The sequence below is a fragment of the Microcebus murinus genome, chromosome 3 (genome assembly GCF_040939455.1).
Source record: "Microcebus murinus isolate Inina chromosome 3, M.murinus_Inina_mat1.0, whole genome shotgun sequence".
NCBI lineage: Eukaryota > Metazoa > Chordata > Mammalia > Primates > Cheirogaleidae > Microcebus > Microcebus murinus.
Genome location: NC_134106.1, coordinates 42,625,804 through 42,645,352, shown reverse-complemented (window position 1 = coordinate 42,645,352; position 19,549 = coordinate 42,625,804).

The following is a 19,549-nucleotide window of genomic DNA, read 5'->3' as shown; positions in this document are numbered from 1 at the left end:
TGCAAAATTTGTTTGAAAATTAGAAAACACTGTAATATGGTAGCCAGGATTAATGTTAGGAATTGGTTGGAAAGCCTTTTGTTGTGTATAAAGAGTAGATAAATTATGTTAGTAAGTATTAGTCTTTGAACTTGTAGAATTTCAAAACATCATTATTTTCAAAATAAATGCCAGGGTAGATTCATCCTTATGATGATTGAATCTTATGATTCATTATCCATTTTTAAAAACAAAATCTCATTTTTTAAAAAAAACAGCTATTAAACATGAAGTTAATATCTTATGTTGATAAGAGTATATCACCTTCTTTGAGGGCTTGGATCTATTAAGAGTTAATATGACTTCTTAGGCTATGGAAGGGCATCTTGACTTATAGTGTTTCTTATTTAAGTAAAGGGCATAAGATATCCATGTAAAAATGTTCTCTCATACGTCAAGGACTAAGATAAAATAAATACATCACACAAACAACAAAAAAGAACTAAAGGAAATAAATCTACTTTGAGAGAGATATTAGTCTTTAAGAAGCATTGTTTATAATACCACACTTGGGGCTTTTCAGTTTACATTTACTTTACACTAATCTCCTTAGTATATATTCTCAATGCTTTTTGTTTATTTACTTTTTCTACTACCTTAGTCTACTATATTAAAGGACAGAGGAGTTGATATATGCTTATAGAATTTTGTCTACTCTCCGTTGTTGGCAAAATCCCTTTAGAAGTTTGACAAAAACATGCCTTTCTTTATTGATTTCTTCTCTTCCATTTGGAAAATATTGATTTTTGTGTGTGTGCATTTGCAACACAATTCTATTTTGTTTAATTCTCTTTCTATGAGTCAGCATTGCTGACAACAGAAGCTGAAACATCTAGAACTAGAAGAAATGCCTTTGATTGAGTAATAGTCCTAGAGCCAGAGATGAATACAAAGAAACAAAATGGGACTTCTCAGGAGGCACCATGAAATTCAGACAAGTAATCTTTGTTTTAAAAAACTAGAAATCGAAAATAGTCTATTCAGACTAACATGAGATCCTGGAAATGCTTAGAAATTGTCAAAATTTATCAAGTGTTTTACTTGATGTTTCAGTGGAGTTTTCAATTGCTGCCTGAAAAATAATCTTTTCTTTTTTATCTTCTTAAAAAAACTGGCAAAGAAATAGTCAGTATTGACCTAGGAAGCAAGGTTCTGTAATAGGTAATACTGTCTCCTCTCTAAGCACTCTTATTGGGTCAAAGGTGATCACCTGCTATAAGGAAAATCAGCTTTCAGTGTCATGCTGACCTGTGACTAATGGAACAGAGCAATAACAACAATAAAAGAATGAGACTAATCAGTTTTTCCTTCTAGGAATTTGAAATAGGAAATTAATTGTGTCAGATAAAAGTGATATGGAAGAACCAGAGAAGTCATGGTCACCATGTAGAAGAATTATTGATACAGCAAAGATAAATAAACAGAGAAAGTATACTGCTATGGGAAAGATGCAAGTATAGGCACATAAATTGGAGTTTCATTATATTCACGAAGAACAGTAGAATTAAGATGTATTCTTCCACGTGCTGAAGTTCATGGAATAGCCTTAAATCCAGAACTTTCCTAAAACTCCAAACTTTGCCTTTAGATATCTCCAGATCCCTCCTCTCAAGGAGTTCACTTACTAATGAAATAAATATTTTTATGAGCAGTTTATAAAACTATGCCTAAACCCAATGAGTATAGAGAAAGGGAGAGAAGAGTGACTGACTTTCTGCCAGGAAGTCTGGAAATACTTTAGTAGGAATTATCACTATTTTCATTGAAGGGATGGAAAGAGATCAAATTCACTGGACACTAGAGAGTAGGTAGGTAAAAATTTAATAACAAATTTTCCAAAACTTAAAAATTGTCATTTGGTAAAATGATATCCACTAATTTATTTTCTATATTATAGCCCAGGACAGAAATCAGAGAAAATGCAAATAGGTAAACAGAATGTTTTTGTCAAAGATTACAGCAAAGTTTAATTATACTGCAACATGGATGTAGTGGGTTGAAAAGTGTCCCCAAGAAAAATATTTCTCTGTTCTCACCCAGAAACTCTTAGTGTGACCTTATTTAGAAAAGGAGTCTTTGCACCATGTACTTAAGGATCTCAAGATGAGATCATGCTGAATTATCTGGCTGGGCTCTAAATCAATGGCATGTGTCCTTAGACATACAGAGGAGAAACACAAGAAGAGGAGAGATCACTATGAAGACACAGGCAGAGATTAGAGCTATGCAGCCACAAGCCAAGAAAGCCTAGGGCACTAGAAGGTGAAAGAGGCAAGGAAGAATTCTCCCCAAGAGCCTTCAAAGGAAGCACAGCCATACAGACACCATGATTTCAGAATACTGGCCTCAAGAACTTGCAGACAAAATTCCTGTTGTTTTAAGCTACCAAGTTTGTGGCAATTTGTTGCAGCAGCCCTAGGAAACTAATACAGCACATGGAAACTGACAACATGCTAAGTGAAGGAAGCCAGTCACAAAAGACCACACATTGAATGATTCCATTTATATGAAATATCCAGAATAGGCAAATCTATTAAGACAGGAAGTACAGTAGTCCTGGCTTAAGACTAGTGGGTTGTAAGGAAGTAGAGAGTGATTATTAATGGATATGGGGTTCTTTTGGGGGGTGATGAAAATTGCCTAACATTGATTGTGGTGATAGTTATATAATTCTGTGAATATACTAAAAGTACTGAATCACACAATTTAAATGTGTGAATTAAATTTAAATTACATTTCAATAAAACAGTTTTAAAAAGCTGAAGAAAGAAATAAACATAATAAATAAGGTGAGGGGTATTTATTAATATTTACATAAACATTCAGTTTAAAAATATAACATTTAATTTTAAACATAATTTCAACAAAAATCTGGAATTGTCAATTTATTGAAAATTATTGAAAACTGCCCTTTTGTTTGATATTGATGATATTATTAATACGTCTTTCTAATTTTAACTTCAATGCTTTTTATAGCCTGGACTTAAGATTTTTTCACACTGTTTATCTATTAAAAACAAGGTTTTAAAATGTTTGTTTTGTAAATCATTAATGCCACTGGTTTGAAACCTTTAATAAGCTTTTCTCTAAATTTAGTTGTTCTTATAAACTACTTGCAAATAACATGGATATAAAGGATACATGCTTTTTCAACTGACCCTTGACATTTCTCAGGTTTTCTTTGTGATTTTTAATTCTTGGAAGTAACAGCCACCTATATTATTTTTTAAAATACATTTTGGGTGTATTTTAGGGTACTAAATTAACATATATTTAAGTATGTATTTCTAATAACATTAGTAATTACATTTTATAAAATATCAGATTGCCCTAGAAGAGAATTGTTAATATTTCATCTATATTACTCCAAGTCGTGTGTGTGTGTGTATGTGTGTGTGTGTGAATAGTCCTTTAAAATAGTGGATTATCATTTTTAAAAATGAACTCTTGAACAGTGCTAAGAGAGTAGATTTTTTTTTTTTTTTTTTTGAGACAGAGTCTCGCTTTGTTGCCCAGGCTAGAGTGAGTGCCGTGGCGTCAGCCTAGCTCACAGCAACCTCAATCTCCTGGGCTCGAGCGATCCTTCTGTCTCAGCCTCCCGAGTAGCTGGGACTACAGGCATGCGCCACCATGCCCGGCTAATTTTTTATATATATATCAGTTGGCCAATTAGTTTCTTTCTATTTATAGTAGAGACGAGGTCTCGCTCTTGCTCAGGCTGGTTTTGAACTCCTGACGTTGAGCAATCCGCCCGCCTCGGCCTCCCAGAGAGCTAGGATTACAGGCGTGAGCCACCGCGCCCGGCCAAGAGAGTAGATTTTAAGTGTCCTTACCTTGATATAGCCATTCTACAATGTGTACATTTTAAAAACATCATATTGTATACCATAAATATATATAATCTTTTACTTGTCAATTTAAGAAATAAAAGTAAAAAGTCAAAGTGAATTATATAATTAATGTTTAAATTCTGATTTTTTTTTGCCTGAAAGTATATCTCACATACCTTTTCATATCAGTAATATCAGTAAATATGGCTCTAGGTCATTCTTTTTTAGGGAATATTTAAAAAGTATAGTCTATCTAGGTATAAATAAATACAAACATATTGTATATAACACAAAATTTTAGATTATTACTGTTTCATTCATAATATAGTTCTTAAATAAGTGTGAAGCACACCTGAATTTCAGTAGTAACTAGATAAATCTATTTTATAATTTTTAAAACCCTTCATCACTTAGAAGATAAAATGGTAAAGAAAGCAAAAGAAAAGAGGTTGGTAAAGACATTTATTTAGAGAGAAGTGCTGCTCTGCTGAGTCTCACTGCATTTCCTTTCTGTGAGCACAGCAGTTCTTATCTTGGAGGCAATTTTGTTCCCCATTGAACATTTGGCAATGTTTGGAGATATTTTGGGTTGTTACAACTGAGGGTGTGCTCCTGGAATCTAGTAAGTAGGGACCACGGGTACTGCTCACTATTCTATTGTATAACACAAAGGACAGGCCATGACAGCAAAGAATTAGCCAACCCAAATGTTAATGATGCTGAGACTAAGAAGCCCCAATCTCACTTGGAATAAGTAGAAAGCTTTTAAATATAGTCCATATAACTGGGAAACACGGAGAATCAGATTGGTACCAGATCCATGCCTAAGACAGCTAAAATAGGCAGTAAACAGTGGATAGGGAAGGGGTAACTATCTATAGTAATGACGTTACTACTTAGGGCTCTGAAAGTTTGTGAAATCAAGAGATATGATTTTCTTTATAGGGCACCAGATATAAACTATAGAAAAGAGGCCTGGAGGGACTATTTTTGGTCTCCAGTTGGGCTATCAAAGCGGCAAGGAGCTTTTAGGCAAGAAAGTTAGAAGTTGGAGATATGTTATTAGGTACCCAGGGCCTAAGAAATTAGCTTTAGGAAATCATCTCTAATAATGATGCCTTTGCTTGGTCAAGGGAATATCCAAGTATCTGTAAAAACTCCCTGGGACAGAGTCAGCCTGCTAGCAGCTGACGAAGAGAGAGAGGGAATTGGGAGGAGAAAACATCCCCTATCTCCACCTTTCCCACTACAGAAATCCATTCTAAATCAAGCTCCAGCTGGTGTTGTACATTCTAATTATTAGATTGACACTGTATTCTCAATCACAATATATGAGTAAGGCTTTGCATTTGCCATGCACTATAATATATGTAACCAATTCCCTATTTATTCACTATTTATGGATATCTGAGTAGTTTCCAGTTTCTTGTTATTATAAAAAATTGTACAATGAACATCAATAGTTTTGTTTTCTTCCTTTCTTCCTTCCCTCCTCCCTCACACGCATTCTCTCTCTCTCTCTTTCTATTGGAAATTAAAGATGAATGTGATTCAGATAAAATGGAAAGGCATTAAAAGTATACCCCTGTCTTACATAAGAATTAATATTTTTTAACAGTCTCATTTCACATCAGAAATCATGGAAGTAAACCTTTTCCCATTTTGTTTGATTCCTTGCCATGAGATCAGGTTACACAAGGAGCAGTCATCTTTATATTCATATTTTACTTAGTCATTTGCTAACAATAGGAGTAATAAATAATTAGAGATAGAACTTGTTAAAAAATATTTTGTACTGAGTTACACAGAATTAACATTACATTCATGTTTTTAATTCTGAAAACAATCCATCATGGGTGATATTATTATTCCTATTTTACAGAGGAAATAATTAAGGGCCAGAGAAATTAATGGACTTGTTTGTTCATGGCCTCCCTGCTAGTATGTTATGATGTTAAGATTTCAAGCCAGATGAATCTTACTCCATACTGACACTCTACATTTAGTTATTCTATTTCCTTTCATGGATTCTGAAATGAACTCATTTGAACATAAGCTCAATTTCCTAATAATAGATATATTTATATAGTGCTTTCTTATATAATCCTCATGTCAACCCTATGAAATAAATAAAAGATATTATCCTTATCTTATAGATAGAAAATTGAGGCAGTAGAAATGAAATAATTTATTCAAGGTTACAAAGCCAATATATAATTTAAAAATGCATTTGAATCTAGGCAGTTTGACTCAATGCTTTTAGCATCATTCTCTACTATAACTTAATAGAGGAAAGTTTAAAACTTAGGCATAGTGACTATTTACTATAATCATTCATTGCCTTTCTTATATATCTAAAGATATTTTCTTAAGCAATATTTTAGGAAGAGTCTATCTACTCCATCTAAATCTATTTATTTTGCTTGTGACATCATAAGCAAAAGTTCCTAATTATAACGATAAACCCAAATGTGATTGAACTCACAGATGGCTCAAACAAGTGAAGATGAGCTCAGGTGAGAAGGCAGAATGAAGCTGATTATACCCTAAGAAATAATAATTTATTTTTTCAGCAGGCTTAGTCAGCGATTGAATTTTTTTTTGAAAAGAAAAGTAATTAGAAAGAACAGCTGGATGAACAGAATCATTTTCAACCAGGTGGTCAACAAAATTAAAATCTTAAAAAGTAAATGAATAATGAAAAATAAAAACATTGAGGGAAGATTGTACAAGGGACATTTTAAAAAGAGACTAATGGAGTCTTTATTACAAAATATCAATTTAATTTCAGAGAAAATTTAATAATTAATCTGGCAAATAAATCAATTAGAAGATGTTCTGGGGAGATGGAAGCCCAAACATATGTCTGATACTCTGTACTATTTTTAATCTAATTTCCTCCTGTGGATGCAACATAGGCAGGCAGTATGGAAGACAAGGTCTAGAGAGTTTTTGTTAATTTTAATAATCTATCCCAGGCAATAAGGATAGATTATGTATCATACTTTCCCCAAGTGAGCCTGATGATAATTAGGAGACCAGGTCCAATGAAAGACAACTTTCTCTGTGGACAGCTTGCCTTTCAAGACCCATGTACATGGAAAAGGAGAGATGGAATGCATTGAATCTCTTGTGTTTTGGAGGAGCCTTGATAAAAGTATACAGGGGAACTGAATATTTTCCTATCCTTGAGATCCAATAACATTAATTGCTGCCATGAAGAACTCTGAACACACAGAGGCTTCCATTGTCATTTCATTAGCAAAGACACATATTGACATTTTATATAAAGAACTTTAAGAACTAAAAGCCACTGGATCTACCACAACTGGTAGAATTGGTGCTTGAAGGATTTTAAAAGCCTTACTGTTAAAGTGCTGTTGCATTCTTTGTAATATAGAGTACAGGCTAGCAAAGAAATTAAAACATCACAAGAATGGAAAAACAAGCAACACATGTACTCACCATCAAATTGGTATTAATTGATCAACACATATGTGCATATATGGTAGTAACATTCATCAGATTTTGGGCAGATGGGAGGGAATATGAGAGGATGGATATATTCATGCCTAATAGTTGCAGTGTCCACTGTCTAGGAGATGTGCATACCTGTAGCTCTGACTCAGGTGGGGCAAAGGCAATATATGTAACTTAAATTTTTGTAGCCTCATAATATTCTTAAATTTAAAAAAAAAGTGAAAAAATGCTCTTAGGAGAATTCAGAAATCAGAGATTAAAAATAGGCACATATCTAGAACAGCACACTTCTACAGAACTCAGGCTATCAGAGAAGATGGATCTCAACACACAACAAAACATATGAGAAAAATAAAAAATGAGGAATCAACACAAATCATGTTTTCTGGAATTAAAATCCATGATTTCATTGTTTAATAGTCTGAGTCTTCTTGTCAAACAATTTGGTGGACTAAATGTCCAGAAAAATATTCCTGAAAGAGAACAACTAAAACTGTTGCATTAAATAGTTTAAAAATATTAAAGTTACAGCAGACTTGAAATAAGGTTCAGAAAACCTTCAGAAACCAGAAATATTTCCTTTATAGAAAGCACAAAATCACCATCACAAAGATGCCTTTTGCCTTACAAATCCAATAAAACTTGATAAAAATATTTTAAAATTGTATAATTATATTAAAAAAGAGTATTAAAATTCTGTTTAAAAAAGACCCTATAAAAAGTCTTGAAACAAAATTAAACTCCACTTCTGGAAATGAAAAATAAAGTAAATCCAAATAGAAACTTAAGAGACAGATACAATCTCAGATTAAACATGCTTGAAGAGAAAATTATTAAACTGGAAGATAAGTCTGAAGGCATTATTCCAGAGAGATAAAAAAAAATATGAAGTTGAAAAAAGGAAGATAGATTATTCTTTATACAAAAAAAACCCCCAAAAACCAACAACCCAAAAGCAATGAAAAGGGAGTTTTAGAGAGCCAGAGTCATACAATGAAATAGGAAGGTGATATTTGAAGGTCTCATTTTGTCTGAGACCTAACCAGAATTGATGAAAGACACCATTCAAAAAATGATGTCTTAAAGTCAATACGTACAAAAAATTCCATTGATGATGAATAAAAAAGAATCTCTCCTCAGTGTTTCCTAGTTCTCTTGTAGAGATATTTCACCTCCTTTGTTAAGTGTATTCTTAGGTATTTTGTTTTCTTTATAGCTATTGTGAATGGTACCTAGTCTTTGATTTCACTCTTAGCTTGACTGTTATTGGCATACAGAAATGTTACTGCTTTGTTTACATTGATTTTGTAACCTAAGACTTTGCTGAATTTATTTATCAATTCTGGGAGTCTCTTGGTGGACACAAACAAATGGAAAAACATATCATGTTCATGAATTGGTACATTCAACATTGTTAAAATGTCCATACTACTCAAGGTGATTTACAGATTTAAGGCAATTCCCATCAAAATACCAATGTCATATTTCACAGATGTCATAGAAAAAGTAATTCTATGCTTTGTTTGCAACCAGAAAACAGACTGAACAGCCAATCTTAAGGAAAGTAATAAATCTGGAGGCATCACACTACCAGACTTCAAATTATATGACAAGGCTATAGTAACCCAAACAGCATTAAATTGGCACAAAAATAAGTATATAAATCAATAGAACAGAACAGAAAACCCAGTTATAAAACCATGTACATATAGCCAACTGATCTTTCACAAAGCAGACAACAATATATTCTGGGGAAAAGAAGCCCTATTCAATGAATGGTACAGGGAGAATTGTATAGCCGCATGCAGAAGAATGAAACAGGATCCATATCTCTCACCACTCACAAAAATTAATTCAAGATGGATAAAAGACTTAAATGTAAGGCATTAAACCATAATAATTCTAGAATAAAATATAGGAAAAATTCTTGTAGATATTGGCCTAAAGGATTTATGACTAAGACCCCAATGGCAATTACAGCAACAACAAAAATAAATAAATGAACTTGATTAAATTATGAAAGCTTCTGCACAGCTAAGCAAATAATCAAGAGAGCAAATTGACAACCTATAGAATGGAAGATGATATTCACAAACTGTACATCCAATAAAAGGCTAATAACCAGAATCTACAAAGAACTCAAACAAATCAGCAAGAAAAAAACAAACAAAAACGTTATTTAAAAAAGCAGGCAAAAGACATGAATAGATGCTTTTCAAAAGAAGATAAACCAATGGCCAATAAACATGTGTAAATATCTTCAACATCACTAATTATCAGGGAAATGCAAATTAAAACCACAATGAGATATCACCTTACTCCAGTTAGAATGGCTTTTATTAAAAAGTCCCAAAGCAATAAATGCTGGCATGTATGCAGAGAGAAAGAATGCTTAAATACTGTTGGTGGGACTGCAAATTAGTACAAACTCTATGGAAAACAGTATGGAAATTCCACCAAGAACTAAAAGTTGACCTGCCATTTACCCCATCAATCCCATTATTGTGTATCAACCCAAAGAAAGAGAAATCATTTCATCAAAAAGATACCTGCACTCAAATGTTTATTGCAGCACAACTAACAATTGCAAAGATGTGGAATCAACCTAAATGTCCATCAATTCATGAGTGAATTAATAAAATGTGGTATATGTATATCATGGAACATTACTCAGCCATGGAGAAGGATGATTTAATGCATTTTGCAACAATTTGGACGGAACTGGAGAATGTTATCCTAAGTGAAATATCTGAAAAATAGAAAAACAAAAAACATCATGTACTCTCTGTTAAATTGGAATTAATTGGTGAGTATACATGTGCACAGAGGGAAGTAAAACTCAGTGGAAATCAAGCAAAGGAGAGGAGAGAGAAGTAAATGGGAGAAAAACATAACTAACAGGAAAAAGGAACACTATGTGGGTGATGGGCACAGTTATAGCCCTGATTCAAACATTACAAAAGCAATCCATGTAACCAAAAATACTTGTACCCCCATAATATTTTGAAATTAAAAAAAGAATCCTTAGCACATAATAATAAAAATATGGAACATCAACAAAACAAAACATAATATTTACAATAAAGTAATAGTAATAAATCTGTCAAAATATGTGGAAGACTTGTCTGGGAATGTATTTAGAACATTATTTAAAGATATAAAGAAAGTTTCAAATGAGTAGAGAGATATATAATATTTATGTCTTATTACCATCAGTCTTCAATATCTGTGGGTTCTACAACCACATATTTGACTGACTGTGGATAGAAAATATTTGACAAAAATAAAAATAAAAAGCAATACAACAATAAAAATTAATACAATGATTTAAACTATATGAGAGGATATACAGAGGTTATATGCAAATACTACATTTTTTATATAGGGGACTTCTGTGGATTTTGCTTATCCATGGGTGAGGATAGGGATGGGGGAAGGGCCAGAACCAATCCCTTGTGGATACCAAGGGAAAACTTTATCTTAAAAGGCCAAAATTTTACTCAAATTGATTTATATTTCATGTAATTTCAATGAAAATATCAAGTGAGTTTAGTGCAATTAACAAAATAATACTAAAATTTTATATGAAAAAAATTAAGATTTGTCCATATCATCATAAGAATAGGCATGGGAATTTGTTCTCTTAGATACCACAGTTGTATAGAAGCCAAGGTAATAGATATCATATGATATCTATTGGTACTGGAGTAGGCATATGGAGCAAAAGGTGAAGTCCAAAAATAGATGCATGTGTATCCAGGCATTTGATATAAGACTGATGTTTCCTTGCATACCAGTGGTAATTGACAGATTTTCCAACATTGTCATGAGAATTTTGCATATTTCTATGCAATGAAAATAAAATTATATTTCTAAATGACATCATGCAAAAACATCAAATTCACTGCTATCAAAAACCACCCAGTCATTGCCAGTGGAAATGAGGAGAAAGGGCATTTACATACATTGCTTCGAGAATGTGAAATGCTACAGATTTGTAATGAAAATATTCTGACAGTTACATATTTTTAAAAATATCCTTCAATCCAATAGCCCCTCTCCTGGGGCTCTATTCCACCAAAATAAAATCACCTAATTCAGTACCTAAGAATATTTGTAGAAGTTGCTAATTGCCACATTTTTATAGTGCAAATAAAATAAGTGTCAATAGTGGAATTTTAGAAGAACATGTATTATCATAAAATTTCATTTAATCATTATGAAGAGTTAGTTTTAATTATTGCAGTTGACTCAAAGGGATTCCTCTTATATTTGTTAGATGAGAAATCAAAAACATATTGAAGTATAAAAATTTGTGATCTCAGTTCTGTAAAAAACAATATGAATTCTAAAAATGTTAAAATATGTTTGAAATTTGATACACAGAAATTAAAGTGTAGCAAGATATCACAAAACTCCTTAATGTTGGCCAACTGAAAATGGGAAATGTAATAATAGAAAAACAGAAGGGAAACAAAAGTTGGGAAAAAAAGGAAGAAAAACTTTTTAAAAAGTGTGCCCATTTTTATAATTATTACCACTTATGTAAAAATGGTATATAAGTGCGTATATCCATGCATAGTGTTATGCCAGATATCACTAACATATTTTCATTGGTTGTCTTTCAGTGCAAATTTTCAGGTGATTGTCCTAATATTATTTTGCATCAATTTATGATTATCATATATTAAAATATGCAGGGAAAAGGGTATTTTCATAGTGTTTGAGGAAATAAGAATTAGGCTACTAAAAGGACATGTGCTGCCAGAAAGATCAGACATATAAGAGGTTTGAAATATTTAATTATATGCATTAAAGAAATCTTGGCCCCAGATTCTAGTCTTGCCATGCAATTAGTAAATGAAAGAGAAACTCATCTCTGGATTAAAATCCCAATGGGAGATTGTAAATTATACTTCTGACATCCAAAAGGTATAGATTTAATGAGAGTAAATGGTTTTATCTGGAGAATTTTCTAAAAGTAGTTGTTACTGCTCTAAAACAATAAGAATAGTGGGAAGAATTGGACAGCAGGGGAAAACTGAGTCTAGATTATGTTTCTGAAAGTTAAACAAAATGTATTGTTATTTAAAAGAATTACATATCTCAATTAATCCTTTTAAAAATAATAAGCATTCAACTAGCAAGAAGAAATACAATCAATTTATTTTGCCTAATATTGTAAGGGCCTAATTTAATTATGGGAATAATGCTTAGGAACATTCTATATTTCAAAGTACTCTTACATCAAAACTTTTTTCCCTTCCAACTGAAAAAATAATCTGTATCATAAACCATTTTTTCTCAAAAAGCTTGATAAGTCTAGTAGCATATTAAGCAAATAGTACTGTGAATTTCTCCAAGGAAAATTATATACTGGTAACTTCTTCATTGGGAAAATTTTTCAAGATTGATTTAAAAATGTATTATCACTTTATTGTGTTTTATCTTAATTTTCATAATTTCCAATTAACATAGGGCAGTTTAATATTGTGACTGTCTTATCAGTATTGTCTCTTGCAAAGAGGTAGTTGGCATAGTCTGCTTTGGGAATCATCCACTCCTGTTGTACTTTGGCTTAATGTAAAAACAAGTATTTTCTCTATATATCCCTGATATCTGCCCACAGAATGATAATAAACTTACTGATAGTGTTCATGGTAACCATGGTTCTTATCGCTAAGAGCTTCTCCTTTTTGGTATGCAATTCTTTGCATCATTCTTGAATATGAGTGTTAATGTAGGTGTTCAATATTGATTTCTTCCAATCTGAATAATGAAAAATAAAAACCTCACCCTTTCACATTTGTATCCTGGTCTAGCCTCGCTCTCTCATTGTTAGTTTGTACTGATGGAGAGAAAAAAAAAATTCTGGCTTTGAGATAAATTGTCCATTATTTAGAAAAAATACACTGTTCTGATTTTCAATTTTGCTCAGAAAAATGGGTAAAGAGGTGTTGTAGCAGCTGTGGAAATTTAGCCCAAATGGATCTTTATATTGGCAAACATATGTACCATAAGCTATAAAGACAGCAGCTTGCAAACCAATTAAATAGTGAAATTCTGCTTCAGTGTTTGCTAAATCATCGGAGGCAATAATTCTTTTACCTGACATTGAAGAATGAATTGAAACTTCCAGGTTTAGGGAAGGAGGTACAGTATCATGTATTATAGGGTATAATGATAATGTTATGTCATCAAGACAACAATGATCTAGTTTGGTGCCTTGTGAGACAGGTAGTGTGACTATAGTTAAAAAATAATTTGTTGTGTATTTCAAAATAGCTAGAAGATTTGAAATGTTCCCAACACAAAGAGATTATAAACATTTGAGATGATGGATATCCTAAGTACCTTGATTTGATCATTACACACTGTATGCATGTATCAGAATATCACATGGACCCCCCAAATATGTATAATTATTATGTATCAATAAAAAATAAATTAAAAAATTAGTGACCCTCTATATTTATAATAGAGATCATTTAAAAGTTATGCAAGAAAAATAAAACTTAGGTTTGTCCAATCATTTCTAAGCTGGAATGGAATAAAAGGGCATATTTTCATAATATTTTTTTTCTACGTAAATCTTTGGCCTCAGCTATTTTTGGAATTAGATATCCATTGCCCCCAAAGATGAATTCTTAAAGATTTGAATCCTTGATATATAAAGCTAGGCACAAGGAAGGAATATGAAGAGATTAATATATATAGTGTTTAAGGAACCCTTCAGAAAAGAAACAGATCAAAACCCCAATCCTTTCAAAGTGAATCAAATCTGACTAACGTGTTGAGATGGTTCCTTCTGTGTTGTACTGGCAGAAAGGGCCACTACTGATCCCAAATGGAGACTCACCAGAAAGGAAGGGGTCTGGTGACTCCAATACAACATCAGAGTTTGAATATTAGAGGAAAAATGGTGGTTCCAGCACACTTTGTGTCTCAGGCTGCAAAGTCTCTCTTAGCTCAGAAATGTTGGTATAGTGGTCCTTTGGCAGGGGCCAGTAGTGGAGAATAAAGTGTAAATGGAAAGAGTTCTACACTTTGGAACTTGAGGATGATCCAACAAAGGGAACTGTGCAGGCATGCACACAACATGGAAGTGAGTAAGAAGATATTCTCCTGTGTGTGAATAACAAATAAATCAGTTACAAGAATAAATTAGAGACCTTTTTGGTATGAAAGACTCCATGCATTCCTCTATTTCTCTCTTTCTTTCTCACATTAAACTATGACTGGATTCTGCTCTGAGGACTGAGTAAGCAAACCCTGAGGATCCATGTACCATGCTACAAGGAAAGGGAGCAGCAGTTGAGGATGAAAGAGGGGCATCTTGGACCATCTGCTAATAAATTCATGGAGTGTTGAGTAGTTAAGTTTTAAAATAGGAAATAAAACAGTATATGTGTTCCATACTGACGAAAAGCTCTCGTGTTCTGATTATTTTTCCTAAAGTAAAAGCAAAAAAATAAAAAAAAAAGTATTTGGAAAAAAGTTGATACCCAACAAGATTAAATATTTTAAAGTTACTTAAAAGATTAAGTTGCATTTATTTAAGAATTTTGATATATAATACCACTTTTTCCCACAATGCCAGATGAATTTAATTTTACAGTATTCCACTGAAATAAAAAATTTTGAAGCACTACCAGATTTAAACTCTTTCTTTAGCAAGGCCCATGTGTCACTTGCAGTAGGTGTCAAATTGATCCAACTTCCTGATATAGCACTGGTACTTAGTCCAGGTTCAATCCATATTGCAAAGTTATAAAATCACTTCATCTTAGATGTTTATTTTTATAGTGCCCTTAAAATTATGATCTTTCTGCTAATGCCCTACCCAAATTCAGAAGCTACTGGGTAAGTATAATTGGTGTTTTAACCAAATGAATAGTAGAATTATTAGAACATAGCTGAAAATATGGATCATGAGTTCTAATATACAAATAAAATCACCCATCTGTTTTTTAAAAAATAAAAGATAAAAGAAAAAAGTTTCAGAAAGGATGGCAAATATGAGGTATCATTCTCCCACTTGCTCTTTTTGAACAAATGGCAAACACAGTTAATTGAAATTACTTTTCCCTGATGAGCCTCAGGTTTATTTCCAAGTCAGTGCTCCAGGCAACCAAACTCTATCAATCAGAAATGGAATTAAAGGTAAAAATAACTTCCTATCCCTAGATTAGGGAGATGAAAGAGTATGCAAATGGGTTATTTAACAATGTTCTTCTGATTATAAACATATTATACATTTGTTGAGCAACCTTAGGAAATAGAAACTTAAAATGTATTAAAAATAAAAGGTTATAGAAACATTCAGATTTAAGAACTATTACTATTTACCATTAAACATTCAGATTTTTAAAATTTTTGTTTTTATATATAAAATATGTGTGTTTCATAAAATTGAGACAATACGGTTTGACTCATCTTCACCTTTCTTATTTCAGTTAACACTAAAAGCTGTTTTCCAAACATTCCTCACCAAATATGCTTCAAAATAATCATCTTTGATGGTGACACACTTTCCATTGCATAGATGCAATATATTTGCATTCCACTCCCTCTTTCTCAGGCCTTAATAATGTTTTAATTTATTTCCTTAATAACAATGACAAACTCCTTATAAATAAATATATGGTTTATTTTAGCAAGATTTGGTGGTGATGGTGAGATAGAACATTATTACACTTTTGTAAATTTACTCTGGCAAAGATTCTGACAGATGTTTCAGAATGTGGCGATGTAATGATAATGACCACGGGAGATTGAAACAAACAGTAGGACAAATCCAGGCTGGCAGGCGGCATGGTGCGAACAGACTGCACCCACGAGAACCAGGACTGTTTACCTCAGACCTGGCACTTCTTCCCCAGAAAGCCAGTGTGGAAATAGGGCTTTACATTGCTTTCAACTCAGGGTTGTCAATGTGGAGTCCTAGGCAGAGAGCATGAAACCCATGTCAGGGCATCAATCTGTGATGATAATATCTTTAAAATATTTATTCCTTTTCATTATGAAAAATGTGCAAATTTTCTGTAGTATTTTAAAATTCCCTGCATTTTCTCTCTCTCTCCTCTCTCTCCCCCTCCCATTTGCTGTAATCATTTATATGCAAGAAGAAAGAAAAAAGAAGAGACTATTGATTTGCTTTGAGATAGAGACTAGGGAAGACACAATGTGATTTTTAAAAATAGATTATTAAGATCAAAACAGAACACAGTAGTGAGTATAAGATGGGAACTGAGGTGATCTGATGAGAACAGACTGACTTCATAAAACTGTTGACCAAAATATAGCTTTAATATATGGAATAAATATTTCAAATATTAATAGATTATCTCATCACCGACATGCCAAATGTTTGGTATATAAATTCACTTGCCTATTTTTTGACCATGGGTAGACTGAAGGCTCCATTGCCATGAATTTTCTGGGGTCCTTCCTAAAACACAAATATGTAAGGTGGAAGAGTCTGCAGCTGAGAGACTCTAAGGAGATTGTTTTCTTGAATAAATAATTCTATGTTTTCATCTTCCTTTGATCAGAACGATTGTTCATGATTTGGAAGCAGATGTTAGTAAATGCCTTATGGCATTGTAAGAACTAAATCTAACCACACAGAGTGAGAATTTATGGTCACTAGATGGCCCTTATCAAAATGATGCTTTCTTGTATCATGCCACATCTTATAAGGACCAGTTTATAATGTTTGAATTATAAGCCATTGAAACATACTCATTGACGTACAGAAAATGCTGAATACCATCATTAATAATTTTGTTATAAAGGCATAACAAATTAAACACATTTTTCTCTAAATTCAACGTTGTTTTTGAAATAAGAATTTCAAGCCAAAATTATATACTGTAATGGTATAAAAATATTATCATGTTTAAGATTTAATCATAGCCTTCTATGATTTCAAAAGATGGAGCAAAGACTCAGGGCTGTGCACAAAGCAATTCATTAAGACATGGGGGAAAATGCCACAAATTCTCTTTATTTTTTAAGTTATCCCTTTTGTATTATATATTATGGCAACCTTTATGATGATTATGATATACTAGCACAACAGTACATTTCTATAACTTAAAAAAAACTTTATTTGGTATGTCTTATTTTCAAAAAAGAAGAAGAAGAAAATAATAGAAGCCTGTGCACAAGCCGAAAAGTTTGGAGACTACTGATCTAAAGCATATTTTAGTAATACTTCTGGCAAAAATACTCGCCAGGTCTCAAGACAGAATAGTTCAGCTTTAGATAACTCTTTTGAAAGTTTTCTGGTATTTGTGGTCAAAATAAGTCTGCCAATAATGCCTCCCCATTGGTTTCACTTCTGCTGCTTTACATGAAATAAATAAACCTACCCCGAATTTTATGGCAGAGCCAGTTACTTGTATGCAGCTATCAAATTTGATTCAATTCATTTAAATACCTATTTATTGAGTCTCTTTTATGCCGCTCAATGCTGGGGATATAATCTCTACCCATATGGAATTTACAGTGTATTTGTGGAGACATGCAATAACAGGAATTGCTTTATTGCAGCAGGGTAAGATCAAGGAGGCAGAGGGCCAAAGCAATGGGTGCACTAAGTATCTAATCTGCAGAGAGGGTAGTGATCCATAGAAGCATTTCTAAAATAACAGCATCTTCAAAATAAGCCCTTTCAATGGGACCTGGCGGGAAGGAGAGCCTACATGAGAGAGCAAAGCTCGTGTCCTGAAGGTCCAAAAGCAAAGAAAACAAGACAGGTTTGGGGAAGTTCTAGCAATTTAGTAAACCTCAAGCAGAGTGGTAGTTAACAACGAGATCTGAGTTGGAATTAGATCAAGAAGGTCCCTGGCAGTCATGGCAAAAGTTAGGATTTTATGTGCACAGTAATAAATAGCAGGTAAGGGATTTTATTGTATTTTATTTTATTTTTTGAGACACAGTCTCACTCTGTTGCCTGGGCTAGAGTCCTGTGGCAGCCTAGCTCACAGCAACCTCAAACTCCTGGGCTCAAGCAATCCTCTTGCCTCAGCCTTCCAGGTAGCTGGGACTACAGGTATGCGCCACCATGCCTGGCTAACATTTTACATATATATTTTTAATTGTCTAGTTAATTTCTTTCTATTTTTAGTATAGATGGGGAGGTAAGAAATTTTAAATCAGAAAATGATGGACTTCCTGTTTTAAGAAGTTCTTTCTAGTTGCACAGTGAGAAAAATGATTGGATGGTCATAGGCCAAAAGTGGGTAAGATCTATGGTACCCAAAATGTCTACCTAGGCTAGGATTAATTTGATAGTGACATTGCATTACAAGAGCTGTCAACCTCATCTCCAGACCTTTTCCATGTAATTCACTTGTAAGATCAGCAGTCTCCAGCGACATTTGAGACAAAGAAGTAAAAAGTTCAGTGATAAAGTAGAGCATGTGGAAATGTTTACTTACGGGTGTTCCACAGTAGAATGAATTGGAGAAATAAAATCAAGAGAAAGAAATCCAGAATCATATGAGGATAAAGTATCAGTGAATCCATTGAGGAAATTGATTATTAAATGGACTGTTGCTTTGCGAAATAACCACATCACAGAGGGATCTAAGATATTTTGGTAAAACTTGGTTTCATGATATTCAGCCCCTGGTAGATACAGCAATACAAGCCCTTTTGGAAGAAGTCAGAGATCATCTTCCTGAGACTGTCCTATCCTAGTTGATCAAGCTAGTTGTGTGTTAAGAATAGCAACAATCTTAAGCAATGGGTGATAACAGACCCCTCTTCTGTGCTGTAAACCAAAAAGCTCCAATTTCTCTAACTCATCCCTGCAGCAATTGGTTTCAAATCCCTTCACGAACTTGATTAGTCTATGCAAAACAGATTCCAGTTTGCCTGTGACTACAGAGCAGTTTATAAAATTTAATTTTTAATTTGTACCCACTTGCTTCCAGAAAGGGTTTAAAATGGCTAAAATAGGATATGTTAAAATACACTGAGGAAGAAAATAAGACAATAGGAAAAAGGAGTGAATAATCAAATTTAAGTCAGTAATTAGGTTAAGTATGTAAAACACATTCTGTTAGGTCTTATATAATTGCCAGAATCAGGCTATAAATATGGTTTACTGTTTTCTCAAATAGTGTATATGTTTGTGAGTGTGTGTTTATTTGTGTATATGTGCATGCAGGCATCCATGTGTCTGAAGT